The following is a 19550-nucleotide window of genomic DNA, read 5'->3' on the forward strand; positions in this document are numbered from 1 at the left end:
ATAACTTTAATTCATCCATCCTGTGTCTGTTGCAGGGAGGTGGAGAGAACAATCAACACAATAATGGTTTTCTTTCATGCCTCTTGAAGGACTCAATATTCTCTGTACTGCATTACATGTGAAAGTCGATTTATTACCCATGAACACACTACCTGTATGCTAATTCTATGTAAAAAGGTAGCTCCAGCCCTCATGATGTTGTCCAACATTTCCGCTATAAAACGGTATACAATTATTTTGGAAACATACCAAATTTGAAAAATAATTGAGAAGTTGCGCAATTAATAATCATGGAGCACAAAAAAGCCTACAGCACCTGGTATTCCCAGGCAGTCTCCCATCCAGGTACTAACTAGGCCCGACCCTGCTTAGCTTCCGAGATCGGGCGCATTCAGTGTGGTGTGGCCGTAGGCTCTGGGCCTAGTGAGTTTTGTACTTTTAAGCATCTAGTCGGCTAGACCTTGCAGTTTTGAAAGGTAATTGTGAAATGGCTCACTTCCTGAACTTGGAGCACAAAAAAGCCTACAGCACCTGGTATTCCCAGGCGGTCTCCCATCCAGGTACTAACGAGGCCCGACACTGCTTAGCTTCCGAGATCAGACGCATTCAGTGTGGTGTGGCCGTAGGCTCTGGGCCTTGTGAGTTTTGTACTTTTAAGCATCTAGTCAGCTAGACCTTGCAGTTTTGAAAGGCAATTGAGAAATGGCTCCCTTCCTGAACTTGGAGCACAAAAAAGCCTACAGCACCTGGTATTCCCAGGCGGTCTCCCATCCAGGTACTAACGAGGCCCGACACTGCTTAGCTTCCGAGATCAGACGAGATCGGGCGCATTCAGTGTGGTGTGGCCGTAGGCTCTGGGCCTTGTGAGTTTTGTACTTTTAAGCATCTAGTCGGCTAGACCTTGCAGTTTTGAAAGGCAATTGAGAAATGGCTCACTTCCTGAACTTGGAGTACAAAAAAGCCTACAGCACCTGGTATTCCCAGGCGGTCTCCCATCCAGGTACTAACTAGGCCCGACACTGCTTAGCTTCTGAGATCAGACGAGATCAGGCGCATTCAGTGTGGTGTGGCTGTAGGCTCTGGGCCTAGTGAGTTTTGTACTTTTAAGCATCTAGTCGGCTAGACCTTGCAGTTTTAAAAGGCAATTGAGAAATGGCTCACTTCCTGAACTTGGAGTACAAAAAAGCCTACAGCACCTGGTATTCCCAGGCGGTCTCCCATCCAGGTACTAACTAGGCCCGACCCTGCTTAGCTTCCGAGATCGGGCGCATTCAGTGTGGTGTGGCCGTAGGCTCTGGGCCTAGTGAGTTTTGTACTTTTAAGCATCTAGTCGGCTAGACCTTGCAGTTTTGAAAGGCAATTGTGAAATGGCTCACTTCCTGAACTTGGAGCACAAAAAAGCCTACAGCACCTGGTATTCCCAGGTGGTCTCCCATCCAGGTACTAACTAGGCCCGACACTGCTTAGCTTCCGAGATCAGACGAGATCGGGCGCAATCAGTGTGGTGTGTCCGTAGTCTCTGGGCCTAGTGAGTTTTGTACTTTTAAGCATCTAGTCAGCTAGACCTTGCAGTTTTGAAAGGCAATTGAGAAATGGCTCACTTCCTGAACTTGGAGCACAAAAAAGCCTACAGCACCTGGTATTCCCAGGTGGTCTCCCATCCAGGTACTAACGAGGCCCGACACTGCTTAGCTTCCGAGATCAGACGAGATCGGGCACATTCAGTGTGGTGTGGCCGTAGGCTCTGGGCCTTGTGAGTTTTGTACTTTTAAGCATCTAGTCGGCTAGACCTTGCAGTTTTAAAAGGCAATTGAGAAAGGGCTCACTTCCTGAACTTGGAGCACAAAAAAGCCTACAGCACCTGGTATTCCCAGGCGGTCTCCCATCCAGGTACTAACTAGGCCTGACACTGCTTAACTTCCGAGATCAGACGAGATCGGGTGCATTCAGTGTGGTGTGGCCGTAGGCTCTAGGAATGCTAAGAATATTACTCTTATGCATTTGCATTTAGTAAGCTAAGCCATGCAGCCACTTGCAACATGATACCACGCTCATCGCTCGATCCGGCTCGATCAGGCGAGATATATAAGACTGGTGGGCCCATTCAGGACTCCTATGTCTGGTAGGATAACTTTAATTCATCCATCCTGTGTCTGTTGCAGGGAGGTGGAGAGAACAATCAACACAATAATGGGTTTCTTTCATGCCTCTTGAAGGACTCAATATTCTCTGTACTGCATTACATGTGAAAGTCGATTTATTACCCATGAACACACTACCTGTATGCTAATTCTATGTAAAAAGGTAGCTCCAGCCCTCATGATGTTGTCCAACATTTCCGCTATAAAACGGGACACAATTATTTTGGAAACATACCAAATTTGAAAAATAATTGAGAAGTTGCGCAATTACTAATCATGGAGCACAAAAAAGCCTACAGCACCTGGTATTCCCAGGCAGTCTCCCATCCAGGTACTAACTAGGCCCGACCCTGCTTAGCTTCCGAGATCGGGCACATTCTGTGTGGTGTGGCCGTAGGCTCTGGGCCTAGTGAGTTTTGTACTTTTAAGCATCTAGTCGGCTAGACCTTGCAGTTTTGAAAGGCAATTGTGAAATGGCTCACTTCCTGAACTTGGAGCACAAAAAAGCCTACAGCACCTGGTATTCCCAGGCGGTCTCCCATCCAGGTACTAACGAGGCCCGACACTGCTTAGCTTCCGAGATCAGACGAGATCGGGCGCATTCAGTGTGGTGTGGCCGTAGGCTCTGGGCCTTGTGAGTTTTGTACTTTTAAGCATCTAGTCGGTTAGACCTTGCAGTTTTGAAAGGCAATTGAGAAATGGCTCACTTCCTGAACTTGGAGTACAAAAAAGCCTACAGCACCTGGTATTCCCAGGCAGTCTCCCATCCAGGTACTAACTAGGCCCGACCCTGCTTAGCTTCGGAGATCGGGCGCATTCAGTGTGGTGTGGCCGTAGGCTCTGGGCCCAGTGAGTTTTGTACTTTTAAGCATCTAGTCGGCTAGACCTTGCAGTTTTGAAAGGCAATTGTGAAATGGCTCACTTCCTGAACTTGGAGCACAAAAAAGCCTACAGCACCTGGTATTCCCAGGTGGTCTCCCATCCAGGTACTAACTAGGCCTAACACTGCTTAGCTTCCTAGATCAGGCAAGATCAGGCGCAATCAGTGTGGTGTGGCCGTAGGCTCTGGGCCTAGTGAGTTTTGTACTTTTAAGCATCTAGTCAGCTAGACCTTGCAGTTTTGAAAGGCAATTGAGAAATGGCTCACTTCCTGAACTTGGAGCACAAAAAAGCCTACAGCACCTGGTATTCCCAGGCGGTCTCCCATCCAGGTACTAACGAGGCCCGACACTGCTTAGCTTCCGAGATCAGACGAGATAGGGCCCATTCAGTGTGGTGTGGCCGTAGGCTCTGGGCCTTGTGAGTTTTGTACTTTTAAGCATCTAGTCGGCTAGACCTTGCAGTTTTGAAAGGCAATTGAGAAATGGCTCACTTCCTGAACTTGGAGTACAAAAAAGCCTACAGCACCTGGTATTCCCAGGCGGTCTCCCATCCAGGTACTAACTAGGCCCGACACTGCTTAGCTTCTGAGATCAGACGAGATCAGGCGCATTCAGTGTGGTGTGGCCGTAGGCTCTGGGCCTAGTGAGTTTTGTACTTTTAAGCATCTAGTCGGCTAGACCTTGCAGTTTTAAAAGGCAATTGAGAAAGGGCTCACTTCCTGAACTTGGAGCACAAAAAAGCCTACAGCACCTGGTATTCCCAGGCGGTCTCCCATCCAGGTACTAACTAGGCCTGACACTGCTTAACTTCCAAGATCAGACGAGATCGGGTGCATTCAGTGTGGTGTGGCCCTAGGCTCTAGGAATGCTAAGAATATTACTCTTATGCATTTGCATTTAGTAAGCTAAGCCATGCAGCCACTTGCAACATGATACCACGCTCAGGCGAGATATATAAGACTGGTGGGCCCATTCAGGACTCCTATGTCTGGTAGGATAACTTTAATTCATCCATCCTGTGTCTGTTGCAGGGAGGTGGAGAGAACAATCAACACAATAATGGTTTTCTTTCATGCCTCTTGAAGGACTCAATATTCTCTGTACTGCATTACATGTGAAAGTCGATTTATTACCCATGAACACACTACCTGTATGCTAATTCTATGTAAAAAGGTAGCTCCAGCCCTCATGATGTTGTCCAACATTTCCGCTATAAAACGGGATACAATTATTTTGGAAACATACCAAATTTGAAAAATAATTGAGAAGTTGCGCAATTACTAATCATGGAGCACAAAAAAGCCTACAGCACCTGGTATTCCCAGGCAGTCTCCCATCCAGGTACTAACTAGGCCCAACCCTGCTTAGCTTCCGAGATCGGGCGCATTCAGTGTGGTGTGGCCGTAGGCTCTAGGCCTAGTGAGTTTTGTACTTTTAAGCACTAGACCTTGCAGTTTTGAAAGGCAATTGTGAAATGGCTCACTTCCTGAACTTGGAGCACAAAAAAGCCTACAGCACCTGGTATTCCCAGGTGGTCTCCCATCCAGGTACTAACTAGGCCCGACACTGCTTAGCTTCCGAGATCAGACGAGATCGGGCGCAATCAGTGTGGTGTGGCCGTAGGCTCTGGGCCTAGTGAGTTTTGTACTTTTAAGCATCTAGTCAGCTAGACCTTGCAGTTTTGAAAGGCAATTGAGAAATGGCTCACTTCCTGAACTTGGAGCACAAAAAAGCCTACAGCACCTGGTATTCCCAGGCGGTCTCCCATCCAGGTACTAACGAGGCCCGACACTGCTTAGCTTCCGAGATCAAGCGAGATCGGGCGCATTCAGTGTGGTGTGGCCGTAGGCTCTGGGCCTTGTGAGTTTTGTACTTTTAAGCATCTAGTCGGCTAGACCTTGCAGTTTTGAAAGGCAATTGAGAAATGGCTCACTTCCTGAACTTGGAGTACAAAAAAGCCTACAGCACCTGGTATTCCCAGGCGGTCTCCCATCCAGGTACTAACTAGGCCCGACACTGCTTAGCTTCTGAGATCAGACGAGATCAGGCGCATTCAGTGTGGTGTGGCCGTAGGCTCTGGGCCTAGGAAGTTTTGTACTTTTAAGCATCTAGTCGGCTAGACCTTGCAGTTTTAAAAGGCAATTGAGAAAGGGCTCACTTCCTGAACTTGGAGCACAAAAAAGCCTACAGCACCTGGTATTCCCAGGCGGTCTCCCATCCAGGTACTAACTAGGCCTGACACTGCTTCACTTCCGAGATCAGACGAGATCGGGTGCATTCAGTGTGGTGTGGCCGTAGGCTCTAGGAATGCTAAGAATATTACTCTTATGCATTTGCATTTAGTAAGCTAAGCCATGCAGCCACTTGCAACATGATACCACGCTCATCGCTCGATCAGGCGAGATATATAAGACTGGTGGGCCCATTCAGGACTCCTATGTCTGGTAGGATAACTTTAATTCATCCATCCTGTGTCTGTTGCAGGGAGGTGGAGAGAACAATCAACACAATAATGGGTTTCTTTCATGCCTCTTGAAGGACTCAATATTCTCTGTACTGCATTACATGTGAAAGTCGATTTATTACCCATGAACACACTACTTGTATGCTAATTCTATGTAAAAAGGTAGCTCCAGCCCTCATGATGTTGTCCAACATTTCCGCTATTAAACGGGATACAATTATTTTGGAAACATACCAAATTTGAAAAATAATTGAGAAGTTGCGCAATTACTAATCATGGAGCACAAAAAAGCCTACAGCACCTGGTATTCCCAGGCAGTCTCCCATCCAGGTACTAACTAGGCCCGACCCTGCTTAGCTTCCGAGATCGGGCGCATTCAGTGTGGTGTGGCCGTAGGCTCTGGGCCTAGTGAGTTTTGTACTTTTAAGCATCTAGTCGGCTAGACCTTGCAGTTTTGAAAGGCAATTGTGAAATGGCTCACTTCCTGAACTTGGAGCACAAAAAAAGCCTACAGCACCTGGTATTCCCAGGCGGTCTCCCATCCAGGTACTAACGAGGCCCGACACTGCTTAGCTTCCGAGATCAGACGAGATCGGGCGCATTCAGTGTGGTGTGGCCGTAGGCTCTGGGCCTTGTGAGTTTTGTACTTTTAAGCATCTAGTCGGCTAGACCTTGCAGTTTTGAAAGGCAATTGAGAAATGGCTCACTTCCTGAACTTGGAGTACAAAAAAGCCTACAGCACCTGGTATTCCCTGGCGGTCTCCCATCCAGGTACTAACTAGGCCCGACACTGCTTAGCTTCTGAGATCAGACGAGATCAGGCGCATTCAGTGTGGTGTGGCCGTAGGCTCTGGGCTTAGTGAGTTTTGTACTTTTAAGCATCTAGTCGGCTAGACCTTGCAGTTTTAAAAGGCAATTGAGAAAGGGCTCACTTCCTGAACTTGGAGCACAAAAAAGCCTACAGCACCTGGTATTCCCAGGCGGTCTCCCATCCAGGTACTAACTAGGCCTGACACTGCTTAACTTCCAAGATCAGACGAGATCGGGTGCATTCAGTGTGGTGTGGCCGTAGGCTCTAGGAATGCTAAGAATATTACTCTTATGCATTTGCATTTAGTAAGCTAAGCCATGCAGCCACTTGCAACATGATACCACGCTCATCGCTCGATCAGGCTCGATCAGGCGAGATATATAAGACTGGTGGGCCCATTCAGGACTCCTATGTCTGGTAGGATAACTTTAATTCATCCATCCTGTGTCTGTTGCAGGGAGGTGGAGAGAACAATCAACACAATAATGGTTTTCTTTCATGCCTCTTGAAGGACTCAATATTCTCTGTACTGCATTACATGTGAAAGTCGATTTATTACCCATGAACACACTACCTGTATGCTAATTCTATGTAAAAAGGTAGCTCCAGCCCTCATGATGTTGTCCAACATTTCCGCTATAAAACGGGATACAATTATTTTGGAAACATACCAAATTTGAAAAATAATTGAGAAGTTGCGCAATTACTAATCATGGAGCACAAAAAAGCCTACAGCACCTGGTATTCCCAGGCAGTCTCCCATCCAGGTACTAACTAGGCCCGACCCTGCTTAGTTTCTGAGATCGGGCGCATTCAGTGTGGTGTGGCCGTAGGCTCTAGGCCTAGTGAGTTTTGTACTTTTAAGCACTAGACCTTGCAGTTTTGAAAGGCAATTGTGAAATGGCTCACTTCCTGAACTTGGAGCACAAAAAAGCCTACAGCACCTGGTATTCCCAGGTGGTCTCCCATCCAGGTACTAACTAGGCCCGACACTGCTTAGCTTCCGAGATCAGACGAGATCGGGCGCAATCAGTGTGGTGTGGCCGTAGGCTCTGGGCCTAGTGAGTTTTGTACTTTTAAGCATCTAGTCAGCTAGACCTTGCAGTTTTGAAAGGCAATTGAGAAATGGCTCACTTCCTGAACTTGGAGCACAAAAAAGCCTACAGCACCTGGTATTCCCAGGCGGTCTCCCATCCAGGTACTAACGAGGCCCGACACTGCTTAGCTTCCGAGATCAGACGAGATCGGGCGCATTCAGTGTGGTGTGGCCGTAGGCTCTGGGCCTTGTGAGTTTTGTACTTTTAAGCATCTAGTCGGCTAGACCTTGCAGTTTTGAAAGGCAATTGAGAAATGGCTCACTTCCTGAACTTGGAGTACAAAAAAGCCTACAGCACCTGGTATTCCCAGGCGGTCTCCCATCCAGGTACTAACTAGGCCCGACACTGCTTAGCTTCTGAGATCAGACGAGATCAGGCGCATTCAGTGTGGTGTGGCCGTAGGCTCTGGGCCTAGGAAGTTTTGTACTTTTAAGCATCTAGTCGGCTAGACCTTGCAGTTTTAAAAGGCAATTGAGAAAGGGCTCACTTCCTGAACTTGGAGCACAAAAAAGCCTACAGCACCTGGTATTCCCAGGCGGTCTCCCATCCAGGTACTAACTAGGCCTGACACTGCTTCACTTCCGAGATCAGACGAGATCGGGTGCATTCAGTGTGGTGTGGCCGTAGGCTCTAGGAATGCTAAGAATATTACTCTTATGCATTTGCATTTAGTAAGCTAAGCCATGCAGCCACTTGCAACATGATACCACGCTCATCGCTCGATCAGGCGAGATATATAAGACTGGTGGGCCCATTCAGGACTCCTATGTCTGGTAGGATAACTTTAATTCATCCATCCTGTGTCTGTTGCAGGGAGGTGGAGAGAACAATCAACACAATAATGGGTTTCTTTCATGCCTCTTGAAGGACTCAATATTCTCTGTACTGCATTACATGTGAAAGTCGATTTATTACCCATGAACACACTACTTGTATGCTAATTCTATGTAAAAAGGTAGCTCCAGCCCTCATGATGTTGTCCAACATTTCCGCTATAAAACGGGATACAATTATTTTGGAAACATACCAAATTTGAAAAATAATTGAGAAGTTGCGCAATTACTAATCATGGAGCACAAAAAAGCCTACAGCACCTGGTATTCCCAGGCAGTCTCCCATCCAGGTACTAACTAGGCCCGACCCTGCTTAGCTTCCGAGATCGGGCGCATTCAGTGTGGTGTGGCCGTAGGCTCTGGGCCTAGTGAGTTTTGTACTTTTAAGCATCTAGTCGGCTAGACCTTGCAGTTTTGAAAGGCAATTGAGAAATGGCTCACTTCCTGAACTTGGAGCACAAAAAAGCCTACAGCACCTGGTATTCCCAGGCGGTCTCCCATCCAGGTACTAACTAGGCCCAACAATGCTTAGCTTCCGAGATCAGACGAGATCAGGCGCACTCAGTGTGGTGTGGCCGTAGGCTCTGGGCCTAATGAGTTTTGTACTTTTAAGCATCTAGTCGGCTAGACCTTGCAGTTTTGAAAGGCAATTGAGAAAGGGTTCACTTCCTGAACTTGGAGCACAAAAAAGCCTACAGCACCTGGTATTCCCAGGCGGTCTCCCATCCAGGTACTAACTAGGCCTAACACTGCTTAACTTCCGAGATCAGACGAGATCGGGTGCATTCAGTGTGGTGTGGCCGTAGGCTCTAGGAATGCTAAGAATATTACTCTTATGCATTTGCATTTAGTAAGCTAAGCCATGCAGCCACTTGCAACATGATACCACGCTCATCGCTCGATCAGGCTCGATCAGGCGAGATATATAAGACTGGTGGGCCCATTCAGGACTCCTATGTCTGGTAGGATAACTTTAATTCATCCATCCTGTGTCTGTTGCAGGGAGGTGGAGAGAACAATCAACACAATAATGGTTTTCTTTCATGCCTCTTGAAGGACTCAATATTCTCTGTACTGCATTACATGTGAAAGTCGATTTATTACCCATGAACACACTACCTGTATGCTAATTCTATGTAAAAAGGTAGCTCCAGCCCTCATGATGTTGTCCAACATTTCCGCTATAAAACGGTATACAATTATTTTGGAAACATACCAAATTTGAAAAATAATTGAGAAGTTGCGCAATTAATAATCATGGAGCCCAAAAAAGCCTACAGCACCTGGTATTCCCAGGCAGTCTCCCATCCAGGTACTAACTAGGCCCGACCCTGCTTAGCTTCCGAGATCGGGCGCATTCAGTGTGGTGTGGCCGTAGGCTCTGGGCCTAGTGAGTTTTGTACTTTTAAGCATCTAGTCGGCTAGACCTTGCAGTTTTGAAAGGTAATTGTGAAATGGCTCACTTCCTGAACTTGGAGCACAAAAAAGCCTACAGCACCTGGTATTCCCAGGCGGTCTCCCATCCAGGTACTAACGAGGCCCGACACTGCTTAGCTTCCGAGATCAGACGCATTCAGTGTGGTGTGGCCGTAGGCTCTGGGCCTTGTGAGTTTTGTACTTTTAAGCATCTAGTCAGCTAGACCTTGCAGTTTTGAAAGGCAATTGAGAAATGGCTCCCTTCCTGAACTTGGAGCACAAAAAAGCCTACAGCACCTGGTATTCCCAGGCGGTCTCCCATCCAGGTACTAACGAGGCCCGACACTGCTTAGCTTCCGAGATCAGACGAGATCGGGCGCATTCAGTGTGGTGTGGCCGTAGGCTCTGGGCCTTGTGAGTTTTGTACTTTTAAGCATCTAGTCGGCTAGACCTTGCAGTTTTGAAAGGCAATTGAGAAATGGCTCACTTCCTGAACTTGGAGTACAAAAAAGCCTACAGCACCTGGTATTCCCAGGCGGTCTCCCATCCAGGTACTAACTAGGCCCGACACTGCTTAGCTTCTGAGATCAGACGAGATCAGGCGCATTCAGTGTGGTGTGGCTGTAGGCTCTGGGCCTAGTGAGTTTTGTACTTTTAAGCATCTAGTCGGCTAGACCTTGCAGTTTTAAAAGGCAATTGAGAAATGGCTCACTTCCTGAACTTGGAGTACAAAAAAGCCTACAGCACCTGGTATTCCCAGGCGGTCTCCCATCCAGGTACTAACTAGGCCCGACCCTGCTTAGCTTCCGAGATCGGGCGCATTCAGTGTGGTGTGGCCGTAGGCTCTGGGCCTAGTGAGTTTTGTACTTTTAAGCATCTAGTCGGCTAGACCTTGCAGTTTTGAAAGGCAATTGTGAAATGGCTCACTTCCTGAACTTGGAGCACAAAAAAGCCTACAGCACCTGGTATTCCCAGGTGGTCTCCCATCCAGGTACTAACTAGGCCCGACACTGCTTAGCTTCCGAGATCAGACGAGATCGGGCGCAATCAGTGTGGTGTGTCCGTAGTCTCTGGGCCTAGTGAGTTTTGTACTTTTAAGCATCTAGTCAGCTAGACCTTGCAGTTTTGAAAGGCAATTGAGAAATGGCTCACTTCCTGAACTTGGAGCACAAAAAAGCCTACAGCACCTGGTATTCCCAGGTGGTCTCCCATCCAGGTACTAACGAGGCCCGACACTGCTTAGCTTCCGAGATCAGACGAGATCGGGCACATTCAGTGTGGTGTGGCCGTAGGCTCTGGGCCTTGTGAGTTTTGTACTTTTAAGCATCTAGTCGGCTAGACCTTGCAGTTTTAAAAGGCAATTGAGAAAGGGCTCACTTCCTGAACTTGGAGCACAAAAAAGCCTACAGCACCTGGTATTCCCAGGCGGTCTCCCATCCAGGTACTAACTAGGCCTGACACTGCTTAACTTCCGAGATCAGACGAGATCGGGTGCATTCAGTGTGGTGTGGCCGTAGGCTCTAGGAATGCTAAGAATATTACTCTTATGCATTTGCATTTAGTAAGCTAAGCCATGCAGCCACTTGCAACATGATACCACGCTCATCGCTCGATCCGGCTCGATCAGGCGAGATATATAAGACTGGTGGGCCCATTCAGGACTCCTATGTCTGGTAGGATAACTTTAATTCATCCATCCTGTGTCTGTTGCAGGGAGGTGGAGAGAACAATCAACACAATAATGGGTTTCTTTCATGCCTCTTGAAGGACTCAATATTCTCTGTACTGCATTACATGTGAAAGTCGATTTATTACCCATGAACACACTACCTGTATGCTAATTCTATGTAAAAAGGTAGCTCCAGCCCTCATGATGTTGTCCAACATTTCCGCTATAAAACGGGACACAATTATTTTGGAAACATACCAAATTTGAAAAATAATTGAGAAGTTGCGCAATTACTAATCATGGAGCACAAAAAAGCCTACAGCACCTGGTATTCCCAGGCAGTCTCCCATCCAGGTACTAACTAGGCCCGACCCTGCTTAGCTTCCGAGATCGGGCACATTCTGTGTGGTGTGGCCGTAGGCTCTGGGCCTAGTGAGTTTTGTACTTTTAAGCATCTAGTCGGCTAGACCTTGCAGTTTTGAAAGGCAATTGTGAAATGGCTCACTTCCTGAACTTGGAGCACAAAAAAGCCTACAGCACCTGGTATTCCCAGGCGGTCTCCCATCCAGGTACTAACGAGGCCCGACACTGCTTAGCTTCCGAGATCAGACGAGATCGGGCGCATTCAGTGTGGTGTGGCCGTAGGCTCTGGGCCTTGTGAGTTTTGTACTTTTAAGCATCTAGTCGGTTAGACCTTGCAGTTTTGAAAGGCAATTGAGAAATGGCTCACTTCCTGAACTTGGAGTACAAAAAAGCCTACAGCACCTGGTATTCCCAGGCAGTCTCCCATCCAGGTACTAACTAGGCCCGACCCTGCTTAGCTTCGGAGATCGGGCGCATTCAGTGTGGTGTGGCCGTAGGCTCTGGGCCCAGTGAGTTTTGTACTTTTAAGCATCTAGTCGGCTAGACCTTGCAGTTTTGAAAGGCAATTGTGAAATGGCTCACTTCCTGAACTTGGAGCACAAAAAAGCCTACAGCACCTGGTATTCCCAGGTGGTCTCCCATCCAGGTACTAACTAGGCCTAACACTGCTTAGCTTCCTAGATCAGGCAAGATCAGGCGCAATCAGTGTGGTGTGGCCGTAGGCTCTGGGCCTAGTGAGTTTTGTACTTTTAAGCATCTAGTCAGCTAGACCTTGCAGTTTTGAAAGGCAATTGAGAAATGGCTCACTTCCTGAACTTGGAGCACAAAAAAGCCTACAGCACCTGGTATTCCCAGGCGGTCTCCCATCCAGGTACTAACGAGGCCCGACACTGCTTAGCTTCCGAGATCAGACGAGATAGGGCCCATTCAGTGTGGTGTGGCCGTAGGCTCTGGGCCTTGTGAGTTTTGTACTTTTAAGCATCTAGTCGGCTAGACCTTGCAGTTTTGAAAGGCAATTGAGAAATGGCTCACTTCCTGAACTTGGAGTACAAAAAAGCCTACAGCACCTGGTATTCCCAGGCGGTCTCCCATCCAGGTACTAACTAGGCCCGACACTGCTTAGCTTCTGAGATCAGACGAGATCAGGCGCATTCAGTGTGGTGTGGCCGTAGGCTCTGGGCCTAGTGAGTTTTGTACTTTTAAGCATCTAGTCGGCTAGACCTTGCAGTTTTAAAAGGCAATTGAGAAAGGGCTCACTTCCTGAACTTGGAGCACAAAAAAGCCTACAGCACCTGGTATTCCCAGGCGGTCTCCCATCCAGGTACTAACTAGGCCTGACACTGCTTAACTTCCAAGATCAGACGAGATCGGGTGCATTCAGTGTGGTGTGGCCCTAGGCTCTAGGAATGCTAAGAATATTACTCTTATGCATTTGCATTTAGTAAGCTAAGCCATGCAGCCACTTGCAACATGATACCACGCTCAGGCGAGATATATAAGACTGGTGGGCCCATTCAGGACTCCTATGTCTGGTAGGATAACTTTAATTCATCCATCCTGTGTCTGTTGCAGGGAGGTGGAGAGAACAATCAACACAATAATGGTTTTCTTTCATGCCTCTTGAAGGACTCAATATTCTCTGTACTGCATTACATGTGAAAGTCGATTTATTACCCATGAACACACTACCTGTATGCTAATTCTATGTAAAAAGGTAGCTCCAGCCCTCATGATGTTGTCCAACATTTCCGCTATAAAACGGGATACAATTATTTTGGAAACATACCAAATTTGAAAAATAATTGAGAAGTTGCGCAATTACTAATCATGGAGCACAAAAAAGCCTACAGCACCTGGTATTCCCAGGCAGTCTCCCATCCAGGTACTAACTAGGCCCAACCCTGCTTAGCTTCCGAGATCGGGCGCATTCAGTGTGGTGTGGCCGTAGGCTCTAGGCCTAGTGAGTTTTGTACTTTTAAGCACTAGACCTTGCAGTTTTGAAAGGCAATTGTGAAATGGCTCACTTCCTGAACTTGGAGCACAAAAAAGCCTACAGCACCTGGTATTCCCAGGTGGTCTCCCATCCAGGTACTAACTAGGCCCGACACTGCTTAGCTTCCGAGATCAGACGAGATCGGGCGCAATCAGTGTGGTGTGGCCGTAGGCTCTGGGCCTAGTGAGTTTTGTACTTTTAAGCATCTAGTCAGCTAGACCTTGCAGTTTTGAAAGGCAATTGAGAAATGGCTCACTTCCTGAACTTGGAGCACAAAAAAGCCTACAGCACCTGGTATTCCCAGGCGGTCTCCCATCCAGGTACTAACGAGGCCCGACACTGCTTAGCTTCCGAGATCAAGCGAGATCGGGCGCATTCAGTGTGGTGTGGCCGTAGGCTCTGGGCCTTGTGAGTTTTGTACTTTTAAGCATCTAGTCGGCTAGACCTTGCAGTTTTGAAAGGCAATTGAGAAATGGCTCACTTCCTGAACTTGGAGTACAAAAAAGCCTACAGCACCTGGTATTCCCAGGCGGTCTCCCATCCAGGTACTAACTAGGCCCGACACTGCTTAGCTTCTGAGATCAGACGAGATCAGGCGCATTCAGTGTGGTGTGGCCGTAGGCTCTGGGCCTAGGAAGTTTTGTACTTTTAAGCATCTAGTCGGCTAGACCTTGCAGTTTTAAAAGGCAATTGAGAAAGGGCTCACTTCCTGAACTTGGAGCACAAAAAAGCCTACAGCACCTGGTATTCCCAGGCGGTCTCCCATCCAGGTACTAACTAGGCCTGACACTGCTTCACTTCCGAGATCAGACGAGATCGGGTGCATTCAGTGTGGTGTGGCCGTAGGCTCTAGGAATGCTAAGAATATTACTCTTATGCATTTGCATTTAGTAAGCTAAGCCATGCAGCCACTTGCAACATGATACCACGCTCATCGCTCGATCAGGCGAGATATATAAGACTGGTGGGCCCATTCAGGACTCCTATGTCTGGTAGGATAACTTTAATTCATCCATCCTGTGTCTGTTGCAGGGAGGTGGAGAGAACAATCAACACAATAATGGGTTTCTTTCATGCCTCTTGAAGGACTCAATATTCTCTGTACTGCATTACATGTGAAAGTCGATTTATTACCCATGAACACACTACTTGTATGCTAATTCTATGTAAAAAGGTAGCTCCAGCCCTCATGATGTTGTCCAACATTTCCGCTATTAAACGGGATACAATTATTTTGGAAACATACCAAATTTGAAAAATAATTGAGAAGTTGCGCAATTACTAATCATGGAGCACAAAAAAGCCTACAGCACCTGGTATTCCCAGGCAGTCTCCCATCCAGGTACTAACTAGGCCCGACCCTGCTTAGCTTCCGAGATCGGGCGCATTCAGTGTGGTGTGGCCGTAGGCTCTGGGCCTAGTGAGTTTTGTACTTTTAAGCATCTAGTCGGCTAGACCTTGCAGTTTTGAAAGGCAATTGTGAAATGGCTCACTTCCTGAACTTGGAGCACAAAAAAAGCCTACAGCACCTGGTATTCCCAGGCGGTCTCCCATCCAGGTACTAACGAGGCCCGACACTGCTTAGCTTCCGAGATCAGACGAGATCGGGCGCATTCAGTGTGGTGTGGCCGTAGGCTCTGGGCCTTGTGAGTTTTGTACTTTTAAGCATCTAGTCGGCTAGACCTTGCAGTTTTGAAAGGCAATTGAGAAATGGCTCACTTCCTGAACTTGGAGTACAAAAAAGCCTACAGCACCTGGTATTCCCAGGCGGTCTCCCATCCAGGTACTAACTAGGCCCGACACTGCTTAGCTTCTGAGATCAGACGAGATCAGGCGCATTCAGTGTGGTGTGGCCGTAGGCTCTGGGCCTAGTGAGTTTTGTACTTTTAAGCATCTAGTCGGCTAGACCTTGCAGTTTTAAAAGGCAATTGAGAAAGGGCTCACTTCCTGAACTTGGAGCACAAAAAAGCCTACAGCACCTGGTATTCCCAGGCGGTCTCCCATCCAGGTACTAACTAGGCCTGACACTGCTTAACTTCCAAGATCAGACGAGATCGGGTGCATTCAGTGTGGTGTGGCCGTAGGCTCTAGGAATGCTAAGAATATTACTCTTATGCATTTGCATTTAGTAAGCTAAGCCATGCAGCCACTTGCAACATGATACCACGCTCATCGCTCGATCAGGCTCGATCAGGCGAGATATATAAGACTGGTGGGCCCATTCAGGACTCCTATGTCTGGTAGGATAACTTTAATTCATCCATCCTGTGTCTGTTGCAGGGAGGTGGAGAGAACAATCAACACAATAATGGTTTTCTTTCATGCCTCTTGAAGGACTCAATATTCTCTGTACTGCATTACATGTGAAAGTCGATTTATTACCCATGAACACACTACCTGTATGCTAATTCTATGTAAAAAGGTAGCTCCAGCCCTCATGATGTTGTCCAACATTTCCGCTATAAAACGGGATACAATTATTTTGGAAACATACCAAATTTGAAAAATAATTGAGAAGTTGCGCAATTACTAATCATGGAGCACAAAAAAGCCTACAGCACCTGGTATTCCCAGGCAGTCTCCCATCCAGGTACTAACTAGGCCCGACCCTGCTTAGTTTCTGAGATCGGGCGCATTCAGTGTGGTGTGGCCGTAGGCTCTAGGCCTAGTGAGTTTTGTACTTTTAAGCACTAGACCTTGCAGTTTTGAAAGGCAATTGTGAAATGGCTCACTTCCTGAACTTGGAGCACAAAAAAGCCTACAGCACCTGGTATTCCCAGGTGGTCTCCCATCCAGGTACTAACTAGGCCCGACACTGCTTAGCTTCCGAGATCAGACGAGATCGGGCGCAATCAGTGTGGTGTGGCCGTAGGCTCTGGGCCTAGTGAGTTTTGTACTTTTAAGCATCTAGTCAGCTAGACCTTGCAGTTTTGAAAGGCAATTGAGAAATGGCTCACTTCCTGAACTTGGAGCACAAAAAAGCCTACAGCACCTGGTATTCCCAGGCGGTCTCCCATCCAGGTACTAACGAGGCCCGACACTGCTTAGCTTCCGAGATCAGACGAGATCGGGCGCATTCAGTGTGGTGTGGCCGTAGGCTCTGGGCCTTGTGAGTTTTGTACTTTTAAGCATCTAGTCGGCTAGACCTTGCAGTTTTGAAAGGCAATTGAGAAATGGCTCACTTCCTGAACTTGGAGTACAAAAAAGCCTACAGCACCTGGTATTCCCAGGCGGTCTCCCATCCAGGTACTAATTAGGCCCGACACTGCTTAGCTTCTGAGATCAGACGAGATCAGGCGCATTCAGTGTGGTGTGGCCGTAGGCTCTGGGCCTAGGAAGTTTTGTACTTTTAAGCATCTAGTCGGCTAGACCTTGCAGTTTTAAAAGGCAATTGAGAAAGGGCTCACTTCCTGAACTTGGAGCACAAAAAAGCCTACAGCACCTGGTATTCCCAGGCGGTCTCCCATCCAGGTACTAACTAGGCCTGACACTGCTTCACTTCCGAGATCAGACGAGATCGGGTGCATTCAGTGTGGTGTGGCCGTAGGCTCTAGGAATGCTAAGAATATTACTCTTATGCATTTGCATTTAGTAAGCTAAGCCATGCAGCCACTTGCAACATGATACCACGCTCATCGCTCGATCAGGCGAGATATATAAGACTGGTGGGCCCATTCAGGACTCCTATGTCTGGTAGGATAACTTTAATTCATCCATCCTGTGTCTGTTGCAGGGAGGTGGAGAGAACAATCAACACAATAATGGGTTTCTTTCATGCCTCTTGAAGGACTCAATATTCTCTGTACTGCATTACATGTGAAAGTCGATTTATTACCCATGAACACACTACTTGTATGCTAATTCTATGTAAAAAGGTAGCTCCAGCCCTCATGATGTTGTCCAACATTTCCGCTATAAAACGGGATACAATTATTTTGGAAACATACCAAATTTGAAAAATAATTGAGAAGTTGCGCAATTACTAATCATGGAGCACAAAAAAGCCTACAGCACCTGGTATTCCCAGGCAGTCTCCCATCCAGGTACTAACTAGGCCCGACCCTGCTTAGCTTCCGAGATCGGGCGCATTCAGTGTGGTGTGGCCGTAGGCTCTGGGCCTAGTGAGTTTTGTACTTTTAAGCATCTAGTCGGCTAGACCTTGCAGTTTTGAAAGGCAATTGAGAAATGGCTCACTTCCTGAACTTGGAGCACAAAAAAGCCTACAGCACCTGGTATTCCCAGGCGGTCTCCCATCCAGGTACTAACTAGGCCCAACAATGCTTAGCTTCCGAGATCAGACGAGATCAGGCGCACTCAGTGTGGTGTGGCCGTAGGCTCTGGGCCTAATGAGTTTTGTACTTTTAAGCATCTAGTCGGCTAGACCTTGCAGTTTTGAAAGGCAATTGAGAAAGGGTTCACTTCCTGAACTTGGAGCACAAAAAAGCCTACAGCACCTGGTATTCCCAGGCGGTCTCCCATCCAGGTACTAACTAGGCCTAACACTGCTTAACTTCCGAGATCAGACGAGATCGGGTGCATTCAGTGTGGTGTGGCCGTAGGCTCTAGGAATGCTAAGAATATTACTCTTATGCATTTGCATTTAGTAAGCTAAGCCATGCAGCCACTTGCAACATGATACCACGCTCATCGCTCGATCAGGCTCGATCAGGCGAGATATATAAGACTGGTGGGCCCATTCAGGACTCCTATGTCTGGTAGGATAACTTTAATTCATCCATCCTGTGTCTGTTGCAGGGAGGTGGAGAGAACAATCAACACAATAATGGTTTTCTTTCATGCCTCTTGAAGGACTCAATATTCTCTGTACTGCATTACATGTGAAAGTCGATTTATTACCCATGAACACACTACCTGTATGCTAATTCTATGTAAAAAGGTAGCTCCAGCCCTCATGATGTTGTCCAACATTTCCGCTATAAAACGGTATACAATTATTTTGGAAACATACCAAATTTGAAAAATAATTGAGAAGTTGCGCAATTAATAATCATGGAGCACAAAAAAGCCTACAGCACCTGGTATTCCCAGGCAGTCTCCCATCCAGGTACTAACTAGGCCCGACCCTGCTTAGCTTCCGAGATCGGGCGCATTCAGTGTGGTGTGGCCGTAGGCTCTGGGCCTAGTGAGTTTTGTACTTTTAAGCATCTAGTCGGCTAGACCTTGCAGTTTTGAAAGGTAATTGTGAAATGGCTCACTTCCTGAACTTGGAGCACAAAAAAGCCTACAGCACCTGGTATTCCCAGGCGGTCTCCCATCCAGGTACTAACGAGGCCCGACACTGCTTAGCTTCCGAGATCAGACGCATTCAGTGTGGTGTGGCCGTAGGCTCTGGGCCTTGTGAGTTTTGTACTTTTAAGCATCTAGTCAGCTAGACCTTGCAGTTTTGAAAGGCAATTGAGAAATGGCTCCCTTCCTGAACTTGGAGCACAAAAAAGCCTACAGCACCTGGTATTCCCAGGCGGTCTCCCATCCAGGTACTAACGAGGCCCGACACTGCTTAGCTTCCGAGATCAGACGAGATCGGGCGCATTCAGTGTGGTGTGGCCGTAGGCTCTGGGCCTTGTGAGTTTTGTACTTTTAAGCATCTAGTCGGCTAGACCTTGCAGTTTTGAAAGGCAATTGAGAAATGGCTCACTTCCTGAACTTGGAGTACAAAAAAGCCTACAGCACCTGGTATTCCCAGGCGGTCTCCCATCCAGGTACTAACTAGGCCCGACACTGCTTAGCTTCTGAGATCAGACGAGATCAGGCGCATTCAGTGTGGTGTGGCTGTAGGCTCTGGGCCTAGTGAGTTTTGTACTTTTAAGCATCTAGTCGGCTAGACCTTGCAGTTTTAAAAGGCAATTGAGAAATGGCTCACT

The 19550-nt window shown here is 47.5% G+C and overlaps 44 non-coding genes and 24 pseudogenes across 44 annotated transcripts; all 68 read right to left on the bottom strand.

Moving 5' to 3' along the window:
* Window positions 1-304: 304 nt before the first annotated feature.
* LOC138456930 (5S ribosomal RNA) lies at window positions 305-413 on the bottom strand (annotated as a pseudogene).
* A 106-nt stretch (window positions 414-519) lies between these two features.
* LOC138457936 (5S ribosomal RNA) lies at window positions 520-628 on the bottom strand (annotated as a pseudogene).
* Window positions 629-734: 106 nt separating this feature from the next.
* LOC138462084 (5S ribosomal RNA) lies at window positions 735-853 on the bottom strand. The gene has a single exon (XR_011264688.1). It is a non-coding gene; the product is annotated as a 5S ribosomal RNA (ribosomal RNA).
* Window positions 854-959: 106 nt separating this feature from the next.
* LOC138459111 (5S ribosomal RNA) lies at window positions 960-1078 on the bottom strand. Its single transcript, XR_011262536.1, has one exon. It is a non-coding gene; the product is annotated as a 5S ribosomal RNA (ribosomal RNA).
* A 106-nt stretch (window positions 1079-1184) lies between these two features.
* LOC138456117 (5S ribosomal RNA) lies at window positions 1185-1293 on the bottom strand (annotated as a pseudogene).
* Window positions 1294-1399: 106 nt separating this feature from the next.
* Window positions 1400-1518, bottom strand: LOC138454424 (5S ribosomal RNA). Its single transcript, XR_011261101.1, has one exon. It is a non-coding gene; the product is annotated as a 5S ribosomal RNA (ribosomal RNA).
* Window positions 1519-1624: 106 nt separating this feature from the next.
* On the bottom strand, window positions 1625-1743 carry LOC138463172 (5S ribosomal RNA). Its single transcript, XR_011265758.1, has one exon. It is a non-coding gene; the product is annotated as a 5S ribosomal RNA (ribosomal RNA).
* Window positions 1744-1849: 106 nt separating this feature from the next.
* On the bottom strand, window positions 1850-1968 carry LOC138461368 (5S ribosomal RNA). The gene has a single exon (XR_011263985.1). It is a non-coding gene; the product is annotated as a 5S ribosomal RNA (ribosomal RNA).
* A 463-nt stretch (window positions 1969-2431) lies between these two features.
* Window positions 2432-2540, bottom strand: LOC138459004 (5S ribosomal RNA; annotated as a pseudogene).
* A 106-nt stretch (window positions 2541-2646) lies between these two features.
* On the bottom strand, window positions 2647-2765 carry LOC138462085 (5S ribosomal RNA). Its single transcript, XR_011264689.1, has one exon. It is a non-coding gene; the product is annotated as a 5S ribosomal RNA (ribosomal RNA).
* A 106-nt stretch (window positions 2766-2871) lies between these two features.
* LOC138458788 (5S ribosomal RNA) lies at window positions 2872-2980 on the bottom strand (annotated as a pseudogene).
* Window positions 2981-3086: 106 nt separating this feature from the next.
* On the bottom strand, window positions 3087-3205 carry LOC138456463 (5S ribosomal RNA; annotated as a pseudogene).
* A 106-nt stretch (window positions 3206-3311) lies between these two features.
* On the bottom strand, window positions 3312-3430 carry LOC138455656 (5S ribosomal RNA; annotated as a pseudogene).
* Window positions 3431-3536: 106 nt separating this feature from the next.
* LOC138454505 (5S ribosomal RNA) lies at window positions 3537-3655 on the bottom strand. The gene has a single exon (XR_011261178.1). It is a non-coding gene; the product is annotated as a 5S ribosomal RNA (ribosomal RNA).
* A 106-nt stretch (window positions 3656-3761) lies between these two features.
* LOC138454499 (5S ribosomal RNA) lies at window positions 3762-3880 on the bottom strand. The gene has a single exon (XR_011261173.1). It is a non-coding gene; the product is annotated as a 5S ribosomal RNA (ribosomal RNA).
* A 442-nt stretch (window positions 3881-4322) lies between these two features.
* LOC138456420 (5S ribosomal RNA) lies at window positions 4323-4431 on the bottom strand (annotated as a pseudogene).
* A 97-nt stretch (window positions 4432-4528) lies between these two features.
* LOC138459940 (5S ribosomal RNA) lies at window positions 4529-4647 on the bottom strand. Its single transcript, XR_011262719.1, has one exon. It is a non-coding gene; the product is annotated as a 5S ribosomal RNA (ribosomal RNA).
* Window positions 4648-4753: 106 nt separating this feature from the next.
* Window positions 4754-4872, bottom strand: LOC138453996 (5S ribosomal RNA). Its single transcript, XR_011260693.1, has one exon. It is a non-coding gene; the product is annotated as a 5S ribosomal RNA (ribosomal RNA).
* Window positions 4873-4978: 106 nt separating this feature from the next.
* On the bottom strand, window positions 4979-5097 carry LOC138454516 (5S ribosomal RNA). The gene has a single exon (XR_011261189.1). It is a non-coding gene; the product is annotated as a 5S ribosomal RNA (ribosomal RNA).
* A 106-nt stretch (window positions 5098-5203) lies between these two features.
* LOC138462878 (5S ribosomal RNA) lies at window positions 5204-5322 on the bottom strand. The gene has a single exon (XR_011265466.1). It is a non-coding gene; the product is annotated as a 5S ribosomal RNA (ribosomal RNA).
* A 453-nt stretch (window positions 5323-5775) lies between these two features.
* Window positions 5776-5884, bottom strand: LOC138456931 (5S ribosomal RNA; annotated as a pseudogene).
* Window positions 5885-5991: 107 nt separating this feature from the next.
* Window positions 5992-6110, bottom strand: LOC138462086 (5S ribosomal RNA). Its single transcript, XR_011264690.1, has one exon. It is a non-coding gene; the product is annotated as a 5S ribosomal RNA (ribosomal RNA).
* Window positions 6111-6216: 106 nt separating this feature from the next.
* LOC138462464 (5S ribosomal RNA) lies at window positions 6217-6335 on the bottom strand. The gene has a single exon (XR_011265059.1). It is a non-coding gene; the product is annotated as a 5S ribosomal RNA (ribosomal RNA).
* Window positions 6336-6441: 106 nt separating this feature from the next.
* LOC138463613 (5S ribosomal RNA) lies at window positions 6442-6560 on the bottom strand. The gene has a single exon (XR_011266199.1). It is a non-coding gene; the product is annotated as a 5S ribosomal RNA (ribosomal RNA).
* A 463-nt stretch (window positions 6561-7023) lies between these two features.
* LOC138459476 (5S ribosomal RNA) lies at window positions 7024-7132 on the bottom strand (annotated as a pseudogene).
* Window positions 7133-7229: 97 nt separating this feature from the next.
* Window positions 7230-7348, bottom strand: LOC138459941 (5S ribosomal RNA). The gene has a single exon (XR_011262720.1). It is a non-coding gene; the product is annotated as a 5S ribosomal RNA (ribosomal RNA).
* A 106-nt stretch (window positions 7349-7454) lies between these two features.
* LOC138462089 (5S ribosomal RNA) lies at window positions 7455-7573 on the bottom strand. Its single transcript, XR_011264692.1, has one exon. It is a non-coding gene; the product is annotated as a 5S ribosomal RNA (ribosomal RNA).
* Window positions 7574-7679: 106 nt separating this feature from the next.
* Window positions 7680-7798, bottom strand: LOC138454527 (5S ribosomal RNA). Its single transcript, XR_011261200.1, has one exon. It is a non-coding gene; the product is annotated as a 5S ribosomal RNA (ribosomal RNA).
* Window positions 7799-7904: 106 nt separating this feature from the next.
* Window positions 7905-8023, bottom strand: LOC138462879 (5S ribosomal RNA). The gene has a single exon (XR_011265467.1). It is a non-coding gene; the product is annotated as a 5S ribosomal RNA (ribosomal RNA).
* Window positions 8024-8476: 453 nt separating this feature from the next.
* Window positions 8477-8585, bottom strand: LOC138456932 (5S ribosomal RNA; annotated as a pseudogene).
* Window positions 8586-8691: 106 nt separating this feature from the next.
* On the bottom strand, window positions 8692-8810 carry LOC138454032 (5S ribosomal RNA). The gene has a single exon (XR_011260727.1). It is a non-coding gene; the product is annotated as a 5S ribosomal RNA (ribosomal RNA).
* A 106-nt stretch (window positions 8811-8916) lies between these two features.
* LOC138458058 (5S ribosomal RNA) lies at window positions 8917-9035 on the bottom strand. The gene has a single exon (XR_011262349.1). It is a non-coding gene; the product is annotated as a 5S ribosomal RNA (ribosomal RNA).
* A 463-nt stretch (window positions 9036-9498) lies between these two features.
* Window positions 9499-9607, bottom strand: LOC138456934 (5S ribosomal RNA; annotated as a pseudogene).
* Window positions 9608-9713: 106 nt separating this feature from the next.
* On the bottom strand, window positions 9714-9822 carry LOC138457937 (5S ribosomal RNA; annotated as a pseudogene).
* A 106-nt stretch (window positions 9823-9928) lies between these two features.
* On the bottom strand, window positions 9929-10047 carry LOC138462090 (5S ribosomal RNA). Its single transcript, XR_011264693.1, has one exon. It is a non-coding gene; the product is annotated as a 5S ribosomal RNA (ribosomal RNA).
* Window positions 10048-10153: 106 nt separating this feature from the next.
* On the bottom strand, window positions 10154-10272 carry LOC138459124 (5S ribosomal RNA). Its single transcript, XR_011262539.1, has one exon. It is a non-coding gene; the product is annotated as a 5S ribosomal RNA (ribosomal RNA).
* A 106-nt stretch (window positions 10273-10378) lies between these two features.
* On the bottom strand, window positions 10379-10487 carry LOC138456118 (5S ribosomal RNA; annotated as a pseudogene).
* A 106-nt stretch (window positions 10488-10593) lies between these two features.
* Window positions 10594-10712, bottom strand: LOC138454425 (5S ribosomal RNA). The gene has a single exon (XR_011261102.1). It is a non-coding gene; the product is annotated as a 5S ribosomal RNA (ribosomal RNA).
* A 106-nt stretch (window positions 10713-10818) lies between these two features.
* On the bottom strand, window positions 10819-10937 carry LOC138463173 (5S ribosomal RNA). Its single transcript, XR_011265759.1, has one exon. It is a non-coding gene; the product is annotated as a 5S ribosomal RNA (ribosomal RNA).
* A 106-nt stretch (window positions 10938-11043) lies between these two features.
* Window positions 11044-11162, bottom strand: LOC138461369 (5S ribosomal RNA). The gene has a single exon (XR_011263986.1). It is a non-coding gene; the product is annotated as a 5S ribosomal RNA (ribosomal RNA).
* Window positions 11163-11625: 463 nt separating this feature from the next.
* On the bottom strand, window positions 11626-11734 carry LOC138459005 (5S ribosomal RNA; annotated as a pseudogene).
* A 106-nt stretch (window positions 11735-11840) lies between these two features.
* Window positions 11841-11959, bottom strand: LOC138462091 (5S ribosomal RNA). Its single transcript, XR_011264694.1, has one exon. It is a non-coding gene; the product is annotated as a 5S ribosomal RNA (ribosomal RNA).
* A 106-nt stretch (window positions 11960-12065) lies between these two features.
* LOC138458789 (5S ribosomal RNA) lies at window positions 12066-12174 on the bottom strand (annotated as a pseudogene).
* A 106-nt stretch (window positions 12175-12280) lies between these two features.
* LOC138456464 (5S ribosomal RNA) lies at window positions 12281-12399 on the bottom strand (annotated as a pseudogene).
* Window positions 12400-12505: 106 nt separating this feature from the next.
* LOC138455657 (5S ribosomal RNA) lies at window positions 12506-12624 on the bottom strand (annotated as a pseudogene).
* Window positions 12625-12730: 106 nt separating this feature from the next.
* On the bottom strand, window positions 12731-12849 carry LOC138454539 (5S ribosomal RNA). The gene has a single exon (XR_011261211.1). It is a non-coding gene; the product is annotated as a 5S ribosomal RNA (ribosomal RNA).
* A 106-nt stretch (window positions 12850-12955) lies between these two features.
* On the bottom strand, window positions 12956-13074 carry LOC138454500 (5S ribosomal RNA). Its single transcript, XR_011261174.1, has one exon. It is a non-coding gene; the product is annotated as a 5S ribosomal RNA (ribosomal RNA).
* A 442-nt stretch (window positions 13075-13516) lies between these two features.
* On the bottom strand, window positions 13517-13625 carry LOC138456421 (5S ribosomal RNA; annotated as a pseudogene).
* A 97-nt stretch (window positions 13626-13722) lies between these two features.
* Window positions 13723-13841, bottom strand: LOC138459942 (5S ribosomal RNA). Its single transcript, XR_011262722.1, has one exon. It is a non-coding gene; the product is annotated as a 5S ribosomal RNA (ribosomal RNA).
* A 106-nt stretch (window positions 13842-13947) lies between these two features.
* LOC138453997 (5S ribosomal RNA) lies at window positions 13948-14066 on the bottom strand. Its single transcript, XR_011260694.1, has one exon. It is a non-coding gene; the product is annotated as a 5S ribosomal RNA (ribosomal RNA).
* Window positions 14067-14172: 106 nt separating this feature from the next.
* On the bottom strand, window positions 14173-14291 carry LOC138454550 (5S ribosomal RNA). Its single transcript, XR_011261222.1, has one exon. It is a non-coding gene; the product is annotated as a 5S ribosomal RNA (ribosomal RNA).
* Window positions 14292-14397: 106 nt separating this feature from the next.
* Window positions 14398-14516, bottom strand: LOC138462880 (5S ribosomal RNA). The gene has a single exon (XR_011265468.1). It is a non-coding gene; the product is annotated as a 5S ribosomal RNA (ribosomal RNA).
* A 453-nt stretch (window positions 14517-14969) lies between these two features.
* On the bottom strand, window positions 14970-15078 carry LOC138456935 (5S ribosomal RNA; annotated as a pseudogene).
* A 107-nt stretch (window positions 15079-15185) lies between these two features.
* Window positions 15186-15304, bottom strand: LOC138462092 (5S ribosomal RNA). Its single transcript, XR_011264696.1, has one exon. It is a non-coding gene; the product is annotated as a 5S ribosomal RNA (ribosomal RNA).
* A 106-nt stretch (window positions 15305-15410) lies between these two features.
* Window positions 15411-15529, bottom strand: LOC138454561 (5S ribosomal RNA). The gene has a single exon (XR_011261233.1). It is a non-coding gene; the product is annotated as a 5S ribosomal RNA (ribosomal RNA).
* Window positions 15530-15635: 106 nt separating this feature from the next.
* LOC138463614 (5S ribosomal RNA) lies at window positions 15636-15754 on the bottom strand. Its single transcript, XR_011266201.1, has one exon. It is a non-coding gene; the product is annotated as a 5S ribosomal RNA (ribosomal RNA).
* Window positions 15755-16217: 463 nt separating this feature from the next.
* On the bottom strand, window positions 16218-16326 carry LOC138459477 (5S ribosomal RNA; annotated as a pseudogene).
* Window positions 16327-16423: 97 nt separating this feature from the next.
* LOC138459944 (5S ribosomal RNA) lies at window positions 16424-16542 on the bottom strand. Its single transcript, XR_011262724.1, has one exon. It is a non-coding gene; the product is annotated as a 5S ribosomal RNA (ribosomal RNA).
* A 106-nt stretch (window positions 16543-16648) lies between these two features.
* Window positions 16649-16767, bottom strand: LOC138462093 (5S ribosomal RNA). Its single transcript, XR_011264697.1, has one exon. It is a non-coding gene; the product is annotated as a 5S ribosomal RNA (ribosomal RNA).
* A 106-nt stretch (window positions 16768-16873) lies between these two features.
* Window positions 16874-16992, bottom strand: LOC138461041 (5S ribosomal RNA). The gene has a single exon (XR_011263684.1). It is a non-coding gene; the product is annotated as a 5S ribosomal RNA (ribosomal RNA).
* Window positions 16993-17098: 106 nt separating this feature from the next.
* Window positions 17099-17217, bottom strand: LOC138462882 (5S ribosomal RNA). The gene has a single exon (XR_011265469.1). It is a non-coding gene; the product is annotated as a 5S ribosomal RNA (ribosomal RNA).
* A 453-nt stretch (window positions 17218-17670) lies between these two features.
* LOC138456936 (5S ribosomal RNA) lies at window positions 17671-17779 on the bottom strand (annotated as a pseudogene).
* A 106-nt stretch (window positions 17780-17885) lies between these two features.
* On the bottom strand, window positions 17886-18004 carry LOC138454033 (5S ribosomal RNA). Its single transcript, XR_011260728.1, has one exon. It is a non-coding gene; the product is annotated as a 5S ribosomal RNA (ribosomal RNA).
* Window positions 18005-18110: 106 nt separating this feature from the next.
* Window positions 18111-18229, bottom strand: LOC138458070 (5S ribosomal RNA). The gene has a single exon (XR_011262351.1). It is a non-coding gene; the product is annotated as a 5S ribosomal RNA (ribosomal RNA).
* Window positions 18230-18692: 463 nt separating this feature from the next.
* On the bottom strand, window positions 18693-18801 carry LOC138456937 (5S ribosomal RNA; annotated as a pseudogene).
* Window positions 18802-18907: 106 nt separating this feature from the next.
* On the bottom strand, window positions 18908-19016 carry LOC138457938 (5S ribosomal RNA; annotated as a pseudogene).
* Window positions 19017-19122: 106 nt separating this feature from the next.
* On the bottom strand, window positions 19123-19241 carry LOC138462094 (5S ribosomal RNA). The gene has a single exon (XR_011264698.1). It is a non-coding gene; the product is annotated as a 5S ribosomal RNA (ribosomal RNA).
* Window positions 19242-19347: 106 nt separating this feature from the next.
* LOC138459136 (5S ribosomal RNA) lies at window positions 19348-19466 on the bottom strand. Its single transcript, XR_011262541.1, has one exon. It is a non-coding gene; the product is annotated as a 5S ribosomal RNA (ribosomal RNA).
* Window positions 19467-19550: the final 84 nt, after the last annotated feature.

Source organism: Ambystoma mexicanum, chromosome 4p (assembly GCF_040938575.1).
Source record: "Ambystoma mexicanum isolate Mex_15411 chromosome 4p, UKY_AmexF1_1, whole genome shotgun sequence".
In the NCBI taxonomy this organism is placed as follows: domain Eukaryota; kingdom Metazoa; phylum Chordata; class Amphibia; order Caudata; family Ambystomatidae; genus Ambystoma; species Ambystoma mexicanum.